A 16,768-nucleotide genomic window follows, 5' to 3' on the forward strand; every position below is an offset into this window, starting at 1 on the left:
GCTTGGGTTTGCCTTCACCATGGAAGGTTCACCTGGCATCTCAAACTGGGAATTCTTTAACTGGGAATGACTCAGGATGGGGTGGTAGTGCTTGAGGATGCTTTGTGCTGGAGGGAGGGGGAAAGAGCTAATGTGTATTGATCATCAACCAGTTATTAGGCTGTTTTATCTATATGATCTCATTCACTTCTTAATGGTCCTCTAAGATGGATAGTATTATTTCTGTCTTAAAGAAAGTGAAGTTCATCTAGGTTAGTTATCTGCCCAAGACCACACAGCTAATGCACCACACACTCTAGGTTTGCACCAAACTTTGACCCAAAACCGGTAGTACTTCTTTTGAAGTAGAGAATCTATACCTGGTTGTCTTCTAATCTCTAGCTGAGATTCCCTTCTCATGAGGACAAAAGATGATCCAGTCTTTTTGTTCCTGTGCCTTCTTACCCAACAGGACTGGGTTGGGCTCCGTGCAAACCCTCTCCCTCCTCCTATTCATTCTAGACTGCAGACTCAAGGAGGTCAGGGATGGAGTATTTCACCATTGTAGTTTGCCCTCCAGGAGGAGTCAGAATAGAGAAAAGGTTAACAGTGTAGAGTTTGCTGTCTGGCAATGGCTGGAGTTCTTGATCTGCTACACACTAACTTTATGATCTTGGCAAGTTACCTAAATCCCCTAAGCCTGGCTTCTTTATGTTATAGGTTGTGATGAACACGAAGTAGAGGAAAGTGCTTAGATTAATACCCGACACATAATGGGCATTTGGTACACTTTAGATGGGACCAAACGGTCCCCATTACCTGATAGCAGATGTGATTCTAGACCAAGTTCACAAACACATTTTGTAATTTTCTTTAATTCACCTTAATTTAATGTAGGTCCTGTTCTCCTGGGATGATTGGAAATGCTTAATTTGAGTCATTCATCCCCTTTCCAAATGGGTATATATGTAGGGTTAGGTAATGCCAAGGCATGATGGGGATGGAGAACATCTGGTCCTTAATGACATATATCCAAAGAGACAACCGTTATTCACTGGGTCCTTGGTTGTTGATCCATGTGCAGACACCTTACCTCTTAAGGGTCTTGCTTCCTGCTAGGTGCCTTATGGAGCCAAGAGTGTGAGTTCCTTCTCCCTTTGGGTCTTACCAACCCTCTGACAGGTTTTGTGGCCTCCCTGGGACCCTAACCAGGAGAAAAGACAGAAGACCCTTTCATCTGGGACCCACCAATATTCCCTTCCTCTTGTTGACTGAGTGACTCACTCAACACAAAGATGCTGACACATGCACTCACCATCTGTCTCTCTCTTTTATCTTCCAGAAGTCTGGGGTATCTTTCTAGTCTGAGAAGGAGAAAATGTCCTCTCTAACCCCCAACAGGCATTTTGTCCAAGCTTTTCTATTTCTCTAAGGGCACCTGCCTTTGGAACACAAAAGATAAAGGATTCTTTTGTTATCCTCTCCTTTCCACAAAGTCACAACTTCCCTCTGAGGCAATGAGCACAGAAGGACTTTATTGGGATGTGGGTGGAAGGAATAAGGGAAGCCACAGCGGGGTTAGATGTGCAGGGGAAACGTGGGCTAATATTTGAGAGGTATCATCCTTTCATACCTCCACTTGGCTTTGCTCTCCCCCCGATTCAAGTAGGACCCTAGCCTTGTACCTCGTTCTTCTTATGTTCTTAATCTTTCATCTTTGCTCTTTCTATGAGCATTCTGATTCTCTGTGTGATTAATGCCTCCTATGCCCTTGTTCCTGTCAGTTTTTGATTCGAAAATAAACTCATTAGTAATTTCCTACAGTGCCTGTCCATGATCTCAGGCAGTAAATATTGCACAAAATGTTTACTAACTTAGTCACAGAGGGCCAGACATGTATACCGCTGTCTGTCTGGATTTTCTTTTTATGCGCTCTCGTTAATAAAAAAAGCCTCTTATACATGTTCTTGCTATCACATGACGTCCTTGTTATACGAAATAAGTTCTGTATAAATAATTATCTCAAATTACTCGAACGGCATCTGACAAAAAAATCCATATAAGAAATTTCAGCCTAGGGGCACCTGGGTGGCTCAGTCGTTAAGTGTCTGCCTTTCGCTCAGGTCATGATCCCCGGGTCCTGGGATCGAGCCCCGCATCGGGCTCCCTGCTCCTCGGGAAGCCTGCTTCTCCCTCTCACACTCCCTCTGCTTGTGTTCCCTCTCTCGCTGTGTCTCTCTCTGTCAAATAAATAAATAAAATCTTTAAAAAAAAAAAGAAATTTCAGCCTATTAAAATATGAAGTTTGAGTTACCGCATATATATATTTATACATAATTGTATATATGAGATATATATGTATAAATATGTATGAATCAAATAGCCCATTTTGAAATGTATCAACTGCAGGATCTTTTTTCCTGAGTTGTTTGGAGTTCAACCTCCATGGAACCCATGTGGGACAGCATGTGAAGCATTGTGGGGCCTCAGTAAAGGTGCAGGAAGGGGAAGTCAGGAGGGACTGCGCAAAAAGCTATTTCCCCATGTTGGGCAAAACTGGACTTTTGGTTCCCAGTCCAGCATGTAAGGAACTTAGAAAGGAAAATGCTGAGCAAACTGAAAATCAATAACTCTGTTTACATCCAACAGAGAAGTGAGGTTACCGGGCAAACCTCTGTCCCCCAAATTGGAGAGATAGAGGTGGACTGAGAGAATCACAGCCCACTGGATCACAAGCCCAGAGCAGAACATTCTGTAGGAAATGGTACCTAGGGAGGAAAAACCTCAATTCTAATAGATGAATTTCTGAAAGCTCAGCACAGACAAGTCTAACAGTTAAAAACTCCAGGGGATCCAGTCTTAGTGGGAGGCCCCACACATTCACGATTCCTACAAGGATCCCTACAAGATTCTCGCTGTGAAGATAAGAAAGAAAAAACCCATCTCCTGTGCTTCTGGCTGGGAGGGATGTGGGGGCGGGGTGGGGGGTGGGGAAGGAGCCATTTTGAAATATACCAAAAAAATTCTGTTCTTATTAACAAGGCCTGCTCTCAAGAGAAACTATTTCGCCAGAGCCTAACCTACTGGGGTTTCACAGAAGTCCAACTTTCAGGGGAAGGGAAATCCCAGCTCTGGTCCCCTCTAGCCTTCCTGTCTCTCCTAACCGGAGCAGGGGTGGGAGTGGCGGCAGGAAAGAAAGCCCTTGTGAACGCAGGCAGCCCAGGGGACAGGCTCACTTAAAACACAGAGACTCATCCCAGGACATCAGAGAACACATCTGTCCCCCACACCTCACCACCACAGCAATAGGGTTCCAGGATAATAACAGGGGATTACAAAGGAAAAAACTGTGAGTCTCAGATGTTTATTTAAGGAGGACTGGTCCAAATGGATCCAGGTAGAGAGGCTGCCAGAAAGGCAGCCAGGTGGTTTGAGACCTCAAGGATGAGGTGAATAAGAAGATAAACCCAATGTGCGCCTGGCAGTCATGTGCCAAGTTCCGGCTGAGCAAAAGCTAGCATAGTCTCTGCTATCAGGCAGATACCCATCAACTAATCACATACATTCACGTAAAATTGTATCTATGACGAGGGATCTGAGGGAGAGTTATGCCATGTCGTGAGAACCTATAATTGGGGGTGTAGGTCTAATCAGGGACATAGAGAAGACTTTCCTCAGGAGGAGATGCCTGAGAAAGAACTAAAGGTTGCATGAATCTTAACAAAGTGAGGATGCTTTCCAGGCAGAGGGAACAGTATGTGTGAAGACTCTTAGATGGGAACTACGTGGTAAGTATGAGTGATTGCCAAAGCCAAGAGCCCAGGAGTCTTGGGTCTATGGGAGAGACTGTCAAGCGTCAGGACGGAGCTCATTGGAAGGTGGAAGGAACTGCTGGTTAATACTTACAAACTAGGCAGTGTGTGTGTGTGTGTGTGTGTGTGTGTGTGTGTGTGTGTGTGTGGTAGACGCTTTCTTTAAACTTCTATGCAGTTTTGTAAAAATATAGATCTCACATACAAATGACATCCGGTCTAAAAATAGTACAAGAAGAACGTAGAAGGGTGGTGTGTATGTAGATGGGTGTGCCAGTTGCAAAAATCATTATACAGTTTAACAGGAAATGGAATCTCTGATGCAAAGATGTTAAAAAGATAAGGTAGGAGCTCAGCCTGGATGGAAGAGCATGGCCTGAAAGTTGGCAGAACCTGGCCCAGGCCTAGCCTCTTATCCTGGGCTTTGCTAGCTCGTTTGCATGTCTACAGGTCAGTTTTCTCATATCCAACATTTCCTGATCTTTCCAGCTCTCGGGTGTGGTTACAAAATCCTGGGTTAACATGTGGGAAGCAGGTCTGTCAGCCTGGAAAAGGCTGTCAATGTCTTCATTCATGGTACTCATTTCACTGGACACATGTCTGCTGAATATCATTATGTGGCGAATGGTATGACATCACTGTCCCTGCCCTTGGAGAGTTTGCCTCTCCCATCTGCCAAGGAGCAAGAATTCCTGTCCCCTCCTAGGTCCTTGTAGCTGGACTAAGAATCAAATTTGACACGAAACAGATTAAACAGGAGAAAATAAAATTTAATGTCACATAGACCCAGAATCCACACAGAGATCGAGATTCTAAAGACAGTCAGGCAAAATGAGGTATGTAAGTCACCCTGAATGAAGGAGAAGGGAGGGGAGGTCTGGGACTTCAAAGGGAAGGAATGCAATTCACAGGAAGATGAAAAAACCTCCATGTTTGGTAAACCAGTGTTGGCTGAGCCACTCAGAAACATCGGGACAGAGAGGACTCTGATCAAACAGGCCTTGGTAGGTTCCTGACCTAGGTCACGGTGTAATGTAGTTACCTATGGTGACAGCTCTCTTCCTGGAGCAGGTCCTCGATCTAAGTTCTTTTTAGGCAGTTGTGGGGGAGGTAAAGAGCTTTTCCTGAATCTGCTGGGTTTTGACTGCTTTTTGACTTAAAATAATCTTCATGCCAAAGTGGCCCATCTTGGAGCAGCCTGCCCTTGGCCCCTATACGTCTGGTAATTTCACATAATGTGGCATCAATAGCTCTGTACGATCAAGTGTGGGGACTAACATAATAAATCCATGTTTTCTTCTTTCCTGGATCACAGAGTTCTGTGAGTAACATATTTAATAAATTGGGGTGGGAGCTCCATGATATAGCAAAGGAGAGGGGAGAGGTAGTAATTAAGCTAGTTGGGATGCAGATGGAGGCGGTGATACGGAAGCCTGTGCAGAAGAGCTGAGTTGCTTTTTTTTAAATTTAATTTTTATTTTTTAAAAGATTTATTTATTTATTTGAGAGAGAGAGAGAGAGAGAGTGAGAGCAAGTGTATGGGAGGGGCGGAGGGAGAGGGAGAGAGAGAACCTGGAGCAGATTCTGTACTGAGGGCAGAGTTCGACATGGGGGTCCGATTCCACGACCCTGAGATCATGACCTGAGCCGAAATCAAGAGTCGGATGCTTAATCGACTGTGCCACCCAGGTGCCCCAGTAGAGCTGAGTTTTGTAAAGAAGGGAAGAGGAGTGATTATCAAATATTATAATTAATAAGTTTTTTATTCATGTAAAATATTTTATGTACAGGCATTTTTGCAACAATGGCATAGAATGTGTTCCTCCAAATCTTGTCTTCTGCAAAATTGAGGGTTAAAAATAACAGGGTTTCTGGGGAAAATGAGATCAGATAGGTCCTTCAAAAGCAACAACATTTTGTAAGCAGAGACAGATAAAAGCAATAATAATCCAATAACACACTAGCCTGGGGCAACCTGTGTGTGGGTCTATGGACCCAGGATCAGTCTTTTGCAAGTTTAGAATCCTGGGATTCACACATGGCTCGTTTCTAATACTGACCAGGTTTCATCAACATTAACCATATAATCCAGGGTACAGTTCTCTTCATCAGTTTTTCTTAACAGGGGGAAAATGTCTACAGCATCTTCATCTGTAATTGTAGCTTCCCCAGATAGGCTTAAAATAAATGTTGTGGTTTACAAAGTCATTACCTAGCCACTGATTGCACTAAAGTCACTTCCATGGGATTTTAAGCTTTTGTCTTACAATCTTCATATATTTCTAAGACTTTTTTTCTTAATGCTGAGAAAAGTTGTTCTTGACTGAGTGAAAAACACTGTACTCAGAGAGAAGAAGCAACTCAACTTCTGGATTATATAAACATCATTCTTACTTCTCAGTCAGGTATGAGCTAATGGGCATTAAAGGAATAGGGGCTCTAACAGAATAGATGGAGAATCATTTTATAAAACCAAGGCATTGGAAACTTGTTCATCCAAACAAATGGTGTTGTCTTCACAGTTAGGAAAGTGGGCAGACAATATGCTTTATGGCAAGCAATGCTCAAAACGTTTGAAAACTTTCATTTCAAAAGGCTTTCAGAGCCTGCTATGGACTGAAATGTCTCCCCCCTCCCCCCCCAACTTGATGCCCTAAACCCCTGATGTGACTGTATTTGGAGATAGGGCTTTTAGGAGGTAATTAAGGTTAAGGGAGGTCATAGGAGTGGGGTGGAGTCCTGATCCAAAAGGATTAGCATCCTTATAAAAAGAGAGACCAGAGCTCTTTCTCTGCCCTGGGAGGACACAGAGAAGGGGGCCCCCTGCAAGCCAGCAATGTCACCGGAAACTGGCCAGGTTGCCAGCCTCCAGAACTTGGGAGGAAATCATGTCCATTGTTTAAGCCACCGAGTCTATGATAGTTTGTAATGGCAGCCTGAGCTGACTCACACAGAGTCCTTCATACGGTCTTTGCAGTATTGTTAGGATAGCAAGTCTGTCTGAAGAAGGCACATTTGACTTTTAGAATCAGCCAAACGTTGTTTGATGCCAAGGCAATACCGAATAAAAATGGGTGCGGGAACAGAATAAGAACACTTTTTCCAAAATAAGACAAAAAATAAAATGTGGTTATAAGGTAGAAACATGGTTTTTGATCTGTGGCCATAGACGGGATTTGGGCATAATTATGGAAGTGAGTAAAGGCAGCATCACTGCAAGAATTGTGTGGGCTCCCTGAGAGTTCCTTTGAAGGACAATATTCACAAAATGGCTTTTTTCTAGAACAAAGACATATTCATATTTAATATAGCAAATTCCAAAATGTTAGGGAATCATAAATAAGTAGAAATTTGCTATCGTACTCTCCCCAAGGATTACGACTGTCAAACTCTTTTAGATTTCGTTCCAGAACCTACAGCCCCCAAATATCTACACACGCACATACACAAGCTCATGTGTTTGGGATCACATTGAATATGGTGTTATATATCCTGTGTTTTGTCCATTTAACATGGTGTTATGAGCATTTCACAAGTAATTCAATAGACTCAAAAAAACATAATTAAAAGTGTTTGTATAATATTCCATCATATGAATATCTCAATAATTTTCTAAAACTACCCATTGAGGACATTAAAAACTTTTTACTTTATAGTTAAATATTACAAATATGAACTTGTCCAAGTGGATCTGAAACTTACGTGAGGACTTAAACTTCACTTTAGTATGGAAAGCTAAGTGTGCCAGTTCCTTTTGGTGGGCAAAAAATTTTTCTTAAAAGGTTTTATTTATTTATTTGAGAGAGAGAGAGAGCATGAGCAGGGGGAAGGGGCAGGAGGAGAGGGAGAAGTAGACTCTCCACTGAGCAGGGAGCCCGATGCGGGACTTGATCTTGAGACCCTGGGATCATGACCTGAGCCAAAGGCAGACTCTTAACCAGCTGAGCCACCCAGGTGCCTCTCAGTGGGCAAAATTTTTAAAGAAATGAGAATATAGTAGGGACAGGGTCAAGAGTTTTAAAGTAATCACCAGATAGACTTTTTTTTTTTTAAGATTTTATTTTTAAGTCATCTCTACACCCAACATGGGGCTCAAACTCACAAATCTGAGATCAAAAGTCATGTGCTCCTCTAATTGAGCCAGCCAGGCGCCCCCAGATAGACCATATTATAATTCCATTTAGGTGGAATTATATCACCACAGTGGACCCTTAATCCTATAATTGGCCCAAGTATTCCCAATGTACCATAAATTTAATCAGAGTGGTCTAATGTCTCAGCTCAATGTTTCCAACTTTTTGTAATAAACCACTTAATGCAAAATCTATAGCTCTGTGAAACCTAATTATGAAGCTTTCTCCTCTTTTTAATCAGTTAATCATAAAGCTCTCTTGTATTTACACTTTAGCAAAAGAAAGACAAATGATACACACCCTCGCATTTTCTAACACAGCTGAAGTTTTAGTGTTTATTGAAGGAACAACCACAGAATATAGGTCGGAGTTCACATGCAGTGCCTGTAATCAACTGAAAAGAAAACAAAGCAGCCTGAATACTGTTTTCTCATACATTCATTGTTCTATATTGATGAAAATCTTCACAAGAGTTTTATTTATGTGTTTTTTCTCATCCCAAGCAATTTTATGCTTCTATCTTTTGGCGGATCTGGAACAGAAGGATAAAAACATTGAGGAGGGTGTTTCCATAATCACATCCCACTCTTGGACCAGTTTCTATGTTGCTAGGTTGTGTGACCGTGGGCATGGGGACCCCAGGCCCAAGAGCTGGATCTTCTGACTGGTTTGTCCTTAGAAAATGGGACCACCTTCCTCAGCAGTGGAAAGCCCTTCTTGGAGACCAATGCTCTGGTTAGGAAGTGAGTTTACTATAGGCCCCACACTTCCTTCTTCCCTATTTCCTTTTCCAGTCCTTTGGGAAGTAGGTCAGATGTGGATGTTATTGGCTGAGTATGGACCCTACCATGGAACTGATACCATATAATCTGAAGAAACAGGAACCACCAACTGCCCTAATGTCTCTTAGGTTTGCTCTCTTTCTCACCCTTGGCTCCAGGGCTCATCCATTCTTCCCAGGACTATCTTAATAGTCCTCTAATTGGATTCCTGACTTTTTTTTTTTTTGTCCTTAGCTATCAGTTCTGTCTTTCCAAACTTTATATATTTTTTAGTTCTTTATAGCCTGTAGAATTAAAATCCAATCTCTTAGCATGACGTTAAGGTCCTTTGAGATCGGGCTCCTCCTGTTTCAGCCTCTTCTCCGGCCCTATTGCTACCAGACCCCATATTCTAGCAGTATTGAAATAATGGGTAGTTACCTGCATGTGTCTTGTTGTTGAAGGTTCGACAAGGAAGATTTTGGGCAAGTTCTTTAGCTTCTCTGTGCGTTGGCTCATTTAGACATGGGGACTAGGCTAGAATCTGCCTTAAGCCTTTGCTATGAGGATTAAATGAGATAATATGCAGAACAGGCTTAGAGTAGAGCCTGGCACATGGCGAGATGCTCAACATACTCTATTATTGGAATTCCCTCTTCCTGGACTCCTTTACCTCCCTTTTTGATCTCTCTGATTCTTGCTCACCTTTCAAGATGCAGATCAAGTGTGACTTCCTCTGTTGACTGTTTACTTGCCTCTGGGAAACAGAGGTCACTGCTTCTGTTGTTCTGTCCTACACTCAGGACCTAACCCTCACATCATCATTACGCCCCTTGTGGTTATGCGTTTACATACGTATCTCTGTCATGAGATGGTAAACTTGTTGAGGGCAAGGATCATGTCTTAGTCATCTTGGTAGCTTTCACTCAGCACAGACCTTGGCACACAGTAAACCCTTACTTAACTTTTATGGAATGATTAGGATTGGTTTTCCACGCTGCTTAGCCCCTTCCCAGCCTGGCACCTGTGTGTGAGGGTGCGGGCTGGGCTCAGCGGGATTTCAGTCACAGCTGTGTGAGGCAGTCTCTAAGTGGCCAGGGAAAGACATTGCAAATGCACGCAGCTGACTTCTACATCCCCAGAAAGCCCTTCTCAGCAAATTTCTCTGTGCCAAATCCGCATAAGAGCTACACTGTACTGTGCAAGGGAAAGCAGATTCTGAGCCTGTACCTTTCACCTGACAGATGCCTGATTTACTGTCTCCAATACCCATGAGTTGATCCTGCACCAGTAAGGTATATTTTCACTGAACTTTGACGTGAAGCTGTAAGACAGACCTGGATGTCAAGGTGGGAAGGAGCATTTGTTTTGTTTTCAAATATTGCCATTCCTTCTTCTTATTGCCAAACAAAGTTGTCCATGCAGCACTACCAGCCCTCCATAAATCTCCTAAATAGCTCTTATTTAAAATCTGATATAATTCCAAAATGTCCATAAAGATGATTAGAATATAGCACAGGAATACCTTGCCACAGAGAAATCTATTTAAGATCAGTTCAAAGCTGATTTTGAAAAATTGCAAGAAGGGAAAATATGTAAAGTAGGAAAAATGTGCTATAAGGAGAAAAAAATGTGTGAGAGACTATCACTCCCTGAGAGAGCTGTAATCAGATTCCTGAGCTCTGTTGAAAGGACGATATTGGCACTTCAAAGTTTTTGAAATGTCATTGAATTCTGAGGCTTAAGAACGAGGTGCCAAGTAGATGATAAAGATTATTTGAGGGTCAAAAAAAATGGAAATATTTGATATTAGGAGCCTTTAAGAAGTACCTCCCCTATACTATAAAGTTATTAAAATGGTATGAATACACCATTTTTTAACAACCTGGAAAATACTAAGGAAATATTTTTAAACCAAAAATAAAGGCAATTACAAATTGTGTATACAGAATGATCTCAAGTATGGAAAATGCATAGTAAGAAATAGAGAATTGGTCACACCATCATGGCTCTTGCCTCTTAGTAGGTTGTGGAATAATAATGCCCTTGTCCTCCTGGCTTTTATCAACTTACCAAATTAAATTAAATTAAAATGTTTAGTATTAATTCTGGCAAAATCATCTTTGACTCACATTTAGAACTGAAGACTTGCCAGGGAGCTATGTGCTCTTCTGGAATATTCCTTCTTTGAGGGGCAACAGAGGTCTTGGGAGTATAGACTCAGAAATGAGTGTCAGGTAGTCCAGCCCTGCTGGAGGAATGTATTTGCAGCATTTCAGGTAAATGGTTGTTGGGTCTGGGGACCAGATGCAGGAAAACTTGAGTTTCCTATTTCATGTGGGCACCTATTTCATATCCCAACTTCCCATACTGCCTATGAGAGCCTTAAGGTTTGGGTCAGCTAGTGACAGCTTGGGGGAGAAAGTGGGCAAGCTGTCAATGAAGGGAAGTTCAAGAGGGGCAGGAGTGCAGGACAAGATGGGAGCCAACAGGACAACAGAGAGTCAACTGAGAGATGGATCGATTTGGGAGCTGATGAAAATGTGTAATGGCTCCATTTGGCCTGGCCTAGAGGTAGAGTGAAGGATAGTGCTCTCTGAGATTTCTTGCTTGCAGGTAGGTTGTTTTTCTGCCTTCCTCTTCCTTCTTCTTCTAGAAAATGAGGACTTCCTTGCTAGTATGAATTGGAGGGAGGTGTCTAATTTGAGAAGGTTGAAGGTGACATTGATCTGTGAGACCATACTGAAAAGAAAAAATTAGAGATATCTGTATACTATCTATGCCCATCTCCCCTGGCTTCCAAAACCCCAGGCTACGGTCCTCATGCTACTAGGATGGGATATCCAAGGGGAAGATAATTTCACCCCACTTGTCCGAATACTTTCTACATTCTAGCCAACCCTTGTCTTTGACTCAGGAGAACTGTGCAAAAAATTCTTCCCATCCCTACAAAGTTGGATGGCCAGTGAGAATGGTGCTGAGGTTCTGGTCTGATCAGATGATTCAGACAGGTGTTTATAGGTGCCTCTGGTCCTTGTGCATTGTGGGGACCATAGGCAAGTCACTCAACAGATAATGTTGGAGCCCCTGTTACATCTTTGGCCCTATTCTAGACAATGAGAATGGAGTAGTGAGTAGCAGTCATACAGTCTTTGATATAAGGAACTGGTCTGATGAAATATCACTTTGTAAAAGAAAAAAGGTCATGATGTTCTTTAAGTGGGATTGCTTACAGTTGAACATCGGAGACAGGTATGTCAAAGGAAAGAACATGAACCCTGGCATCAAATAGGTCAAAGTGTGTTTCTGGGTCCTGAGTTCAAAAGCAATGTAATCTTGAGCAAGTTATTTGGTCTCTTTGGGTCTCATTTCCCATTTTAAAATGGATTATTGCAAAAAGTCAAAATTAAACCTTTCTAGGGATAATGCTAAAGTATTTTTGCAAATGTGTGGCTTTCTATTGCTTCATATCTTCACTAACTCTTGGTAATGTCAGACTTCTTGGTTACCTGCCAGAAGCAAAGGTAAATCTTTGGAGGAAGATAATATCAAACAGAGCCTCTGACTCCTCTACAATGTTTAATACATAGTCTCAGTATGAAACACATAGATAATCTGACATTCAAGAAGACAAGAACTGACCAAAAACCCCAGAGAAACAAGAGATGAAATAGAATAGATCTATGGTGGTTCCAGCTAGTGAAGATATTATGGACTTTAGAATAACTATGGTTAATATGCTTCAAGGAAGACTGAGGAAGAGAATTTAAAATTATTTTAAACATAACCAAGTGGAAATTATAGAATTGAAAAGTACAACTAAAAGAGTAATGGATTGCCCACTTAAAAAAGGTTAAAACAGTGAATTTTATGTTATGTATATTTTTACCATGAAAAGGAGAGAGCAATGGATGGGTTTAGCAGAAAATTAGACATTGCTTAAGAGGTTCTTGGTGAACTGCAAGAAAGATTGGAAGAAAATATTCAGACTGAAACACTGAAAGAAACGAAAAGATAGAAAAGAGCATAAGAAATCTGTGCAGCATGATGACCAGGTCTAATCTAAGTGAAACTGGAATCCCAGAAAGAGAGGAGAAGAGGTAGAAGCCAATAGGAAGAAATACTGGCCAAGAATTTTCCAAAATTGATGAAAGATAATACTAAATCAGGAAGAGCTGTGAACCTCAGAGAATGAATAAAAAGCCCACAGCATTGTGTATCAGACTCAAAGCGCTGAAACCAAAGACAAAGAGATAACCTTAAAAACAGCCAGAGGAAAAAAAGGGCACATTGCTTGTACCTTCTCAACAGAAACAACTAAGCCATAAGACAGTGGAATGGCAACTCACAATGATGCAAGGAAATGATTGTCAACCTAGAATTCTATATTCAACAAAATATCTTTTTTTTTTTTTTTTAAAGTAGGCTCCATGCCCAGTGTGGAGCCCAACGTGGGGCTTGAACTCAGGATCTTGAGTTCAAGACTTGAGCTAAGATCAAGAGTCAGACGCTTAACCGACTGAACCACTCAATACCCATCAATGAAATAGCTTTTTAAAATGAAGACAAGGTAAATATTTTTTAACAGACGAAAACTGAGATAATTTGTCACCAGTTGGGAGACAGTAGAAGATTCTGAAAGTGGTTCTTCAGATAGGAGTCTAAAAGCGGGTTTTTAGACAGGAGTAAGATGATTCCAGACGAAAGCCTACAAATGCACAAAAAAAAAAAAAAAAAAGAAAAGAGAAAAGGAAATATATGTGAGCAAATGAAATGAATATTGATTGTAGAAATCCAAACATAATCACGTGTGGCTATCAGAGGGCTGTGCCCTCCACTGGGGAGCCATTGTGGCAAGAGCAAGAACCCCTGCTTCTCCTCCTCCTGACTCCAGCCCCCTCTGGAGGCACGATTCCTCTAGCTGGAGTTACCTCCTGTACACGCAGAATCTTCATGCCCATCCGGAAACCCAGAGGAAGCCAGGGGCAAACAGTATCTGTCCCAGCCAGCCTACCTGCCTTTCATGATTGATTCTACTGCTGTTGTTGCTCCCTGTCTGTGTGACCTGCATACACCCTGGTGACTTCCCATCTTCCAGACCTTTCTCTTCTCTCAGATCTCTGGTTATGCTGAAAATTGGCCTGCAGCTGTTTGATCTCCGTCCCTGATACCACTTGGGTTCTTCTTCCTCTGGGGGTGACTGGCAGAGCCCTGAGGTTGCGCAACTCCAGAGGGGAATTCTGACAGTATTCTCAAGAAAGGCATCGTTGGCAGGCCCTTCCCTGTAATAAAGTGTTAACGGCACACTCTAGACTTGGGCAACCCAGCACTGTTACAGCCATTCTACTTGAAAGTGGGAAATTCTGCGAAGCCGGAAGTGCGAGTCAGTTGAGAATTTTTTTCTTTTCCTGCATTTCTTGGCTTGGTCTGTAGTTTTGATGTGGCTACCATCTCCTCCCTTCTTCTTGTAATAGCCTGCCTTCTGGTCTTTTTGGATCTGCTAATCATAGTACCCATTCTTCTAGCTGGAGTGGTAGGCAACTGACTAGCTTGGTCCCTCATAGTTCCCACTGGAGGTGGACATGTGACCCAGGACAGGCCAATCAGAGCCCTTCGCTGGGATTTTCTATGCACCCACTGGCAGAGGGATGCTCTCTTTTGGCTATGGCTTTGCCAATCTGGGGCTCTAAGTCTACAACTGCCTGTGGCCAAGCCCTGCCTTTGTATATACCATAAGGAATAGGAGGGACTCCGGCCAAGTGCTAGGGAGAGAGAAACACAGACCGAGATGGAGAGAGAGAGACAGGGACAGAGAGACAGAAGAGACAGAGAGATTAGAGAGAGAATAGAACTATATTATTATATAGAATAGAACCATATTATTATATATAAGCCTTTACATGCCCAGTTTGGCTTCAGATGGTTTTCCTTCAGTTTCCGTCTCTCACAGAACACCCCTGAAAGCAGTAACATCTTGGCACCTTAGGCATTTCTTACAAAGGGCTACAACAGTAACCACAAAATGCACATTACTTCGTAAGCCCATGAAATGTGGGGCTGCAGAGCTGGGGCAAAGTCTTTGGCAGGCGATTTTAAATCAAGTTGAAGTAACACATGTGAAACAACAGTCAGCACAAGCGCCCGGCCAGCCCCTGTGGAGAGCGCCCGCAGAAGGTAGCCTCTAAGATGGACTGAGAGCATTCGGGCCAATTCGGGCTGTCATCTGCACCCTCACTTTCCCCAAGCACAAAGACCGGCATCCTTGCTACCCTGGCACCTGCCAAACATTTTCTGAGAGGACGAGGCAGGACGAAACGTCTCTCGTTTTTGTTGTCAGCTAAAATGGATGGAGAGCTGACTGTTCCCACGCTGCGGAGAGTCCATGAGGGCTGACGCACCGGTTGCCATGGTGCCCGAGTGCACTCGGCCGGTGTGGAAATCTTTGCACCTGTACCTGTAAAATGCCACTGACGAAAAGCTTATTTTCGTGATTAAGGTCGTTAGTCAGGCATTAACAGCACAGGAGAGCATTCTGCTGACCTGGGATGTGATGTCTCTGCAGGTCAAGTAAGAGCACTTTACTGATGCACTGGCGCAGAGAGTTCAATGTCATTTAAAAGCATTTACTGAGAAGCAGTGGGCGTTAGATCCCTGCAGGAGCACAGAGAATGTGGAGATCTTGCCCTTTGGACAGGGAGGCCAGACAGTTGGCATGGAAATAGAGTGAATCATAAAGAGCACACAGCTTTGCTGGTGTTTGCAAGCCACCGGTGGAGAGAGAAAATGCCTTGCAGAAATTTCGGTGTTTGCTGTTGCCATGTGGAATGCCAGGATGGTCACGGTGGCGGTCAGACAGTACCCATCTGGGTCACTTTCTTCCTATTCCCTATGTGGTCACCTTGGTCCAGGGACGAATTATCAACTTTTCCTGGATATTGCAGTTGACCCTAACTGTTCTCCCTGGAGTCAAGTGTCTTCTTCTCTGAACTACCCTCCATCTACAGGGCCGGTGTCATTCTATAGATCGGCCAGGATGCTCCCCTGCTATGGAAACTTCAGTGGTTCCCTTCTACCTTCAGCACGGTGTCCAAGGTTCTCCATGGCTCTATGTGACTTGACCTTTCAGCTTTGTCTCCTACTCCTCTACTTTCTAGAATCAGACTCCCTGCTGAGCTGGGAACCCAACATGGAGCTCGATCCCAGGACCTGGAGATCATGACCTGAGCTGAAGGCAGACGCTTAACCATCTGAGCCACCCAGGCGCCCTATACATTTAGGTTTGGCCAGGTGGAAGCAGGCACTGGCCTGCAATATCTTCCCTAAATCCTTGAAACCTGGAATCCTCTAAGGCACAAATCACTAGAAATGCTTTCATGGGTCCTTCCATCTTTCTCTGAGCAAACATAGTATCTCCCTTTCCCCATTCTCTTTTTGCAAGATGCTTGTCAGTTATCTTGAATTATAATTATTTCATAATTCTTTGTGAGTATCTGGAGGGCAAGACCATGCTTATTCGTCTTTGTATCATGCATGCATTCCAACATAGTTCCTTGTTTTTGGTGCTCCGTCACTTTGATGAGTGAATGAACGAATGGACGAATGCATATTGGGCATAAATTATTATAGGATAATGTTTAAAATAGGGTCTAGCCATGACTGTCAAACAAATGTAAAATGAACACACATCAAAGATCTTACTTAATTCATTAAAAAATGAGGAAACCTGTAAGATGTCACCACTGGTTCAAAGACGAATTCTAAGAACCACATGTATATGGACAAAATAATGCAAAATGAATTTACAGAGAGGAGCAAAACTGGCTTGTGGAGGGGGAGGCAAGAACAGGGAATCAGCTGCACTTTCATGGGAATCAAAACTCATTTGCATGTGTCTGTGGACGAGAAATATTTGTGAAATCTTTTACAACCTATAGCATTGTAAAATAGTTCAAAAACAATGAAAAGATCCCATAGAATCAAAAAACCCAGAGCGTGGACTTAGACAATACCAAGTTTTCTATTGAAGATACCCAGCCAGCTTTTTGTCTGCTTGAAAGTTTTCACATTTTTTTCCTACAATGCA

At 42.7% G+C, this 16,768-nt stretch overlaps 1 long non-coding RNA gene across 4 annotated transcripts in view; it reads left to right on the forward strand.

Annotated features, from left to right (window-relative positions):
- Positions 1-16,768, forward strand: part of LOC141373097 (uncharacterized) — a 148,220-nt gene that overhangs the window by 42,185 nt on the left and 89,267 nt on the right. For all 4 annotated transcript variants that reach the window (XR_012378741.1, XR_012378738.1, XR_012378740.1 and 1 more), the window contains exon 2: positions 9,930-10,034. This is a non-coding gene — a long non-coding RNA (uncharacterized lncRNA). The remainder of the gene's footprint in view (positions 1-9,929; positions 10,035-16,768) is intronic.

The sequence above is a fragment of the Callorhinus ursinus genome, unplaced genomic scaffold, assembly GCF_003265705.2.
Source record: "Callorhinus ursinus isolate GAN/ISIS: 27379988/994484 unplaced genomic scaffold, GSC_fseal_2.0 scaffold7, whole genome shotgun sequence".
NCBI lineage: Eukaryota > Metazoa > Chordata > Mammalia > Carnivora > Otariidae > Callorhinus > Callorhinus ursinus.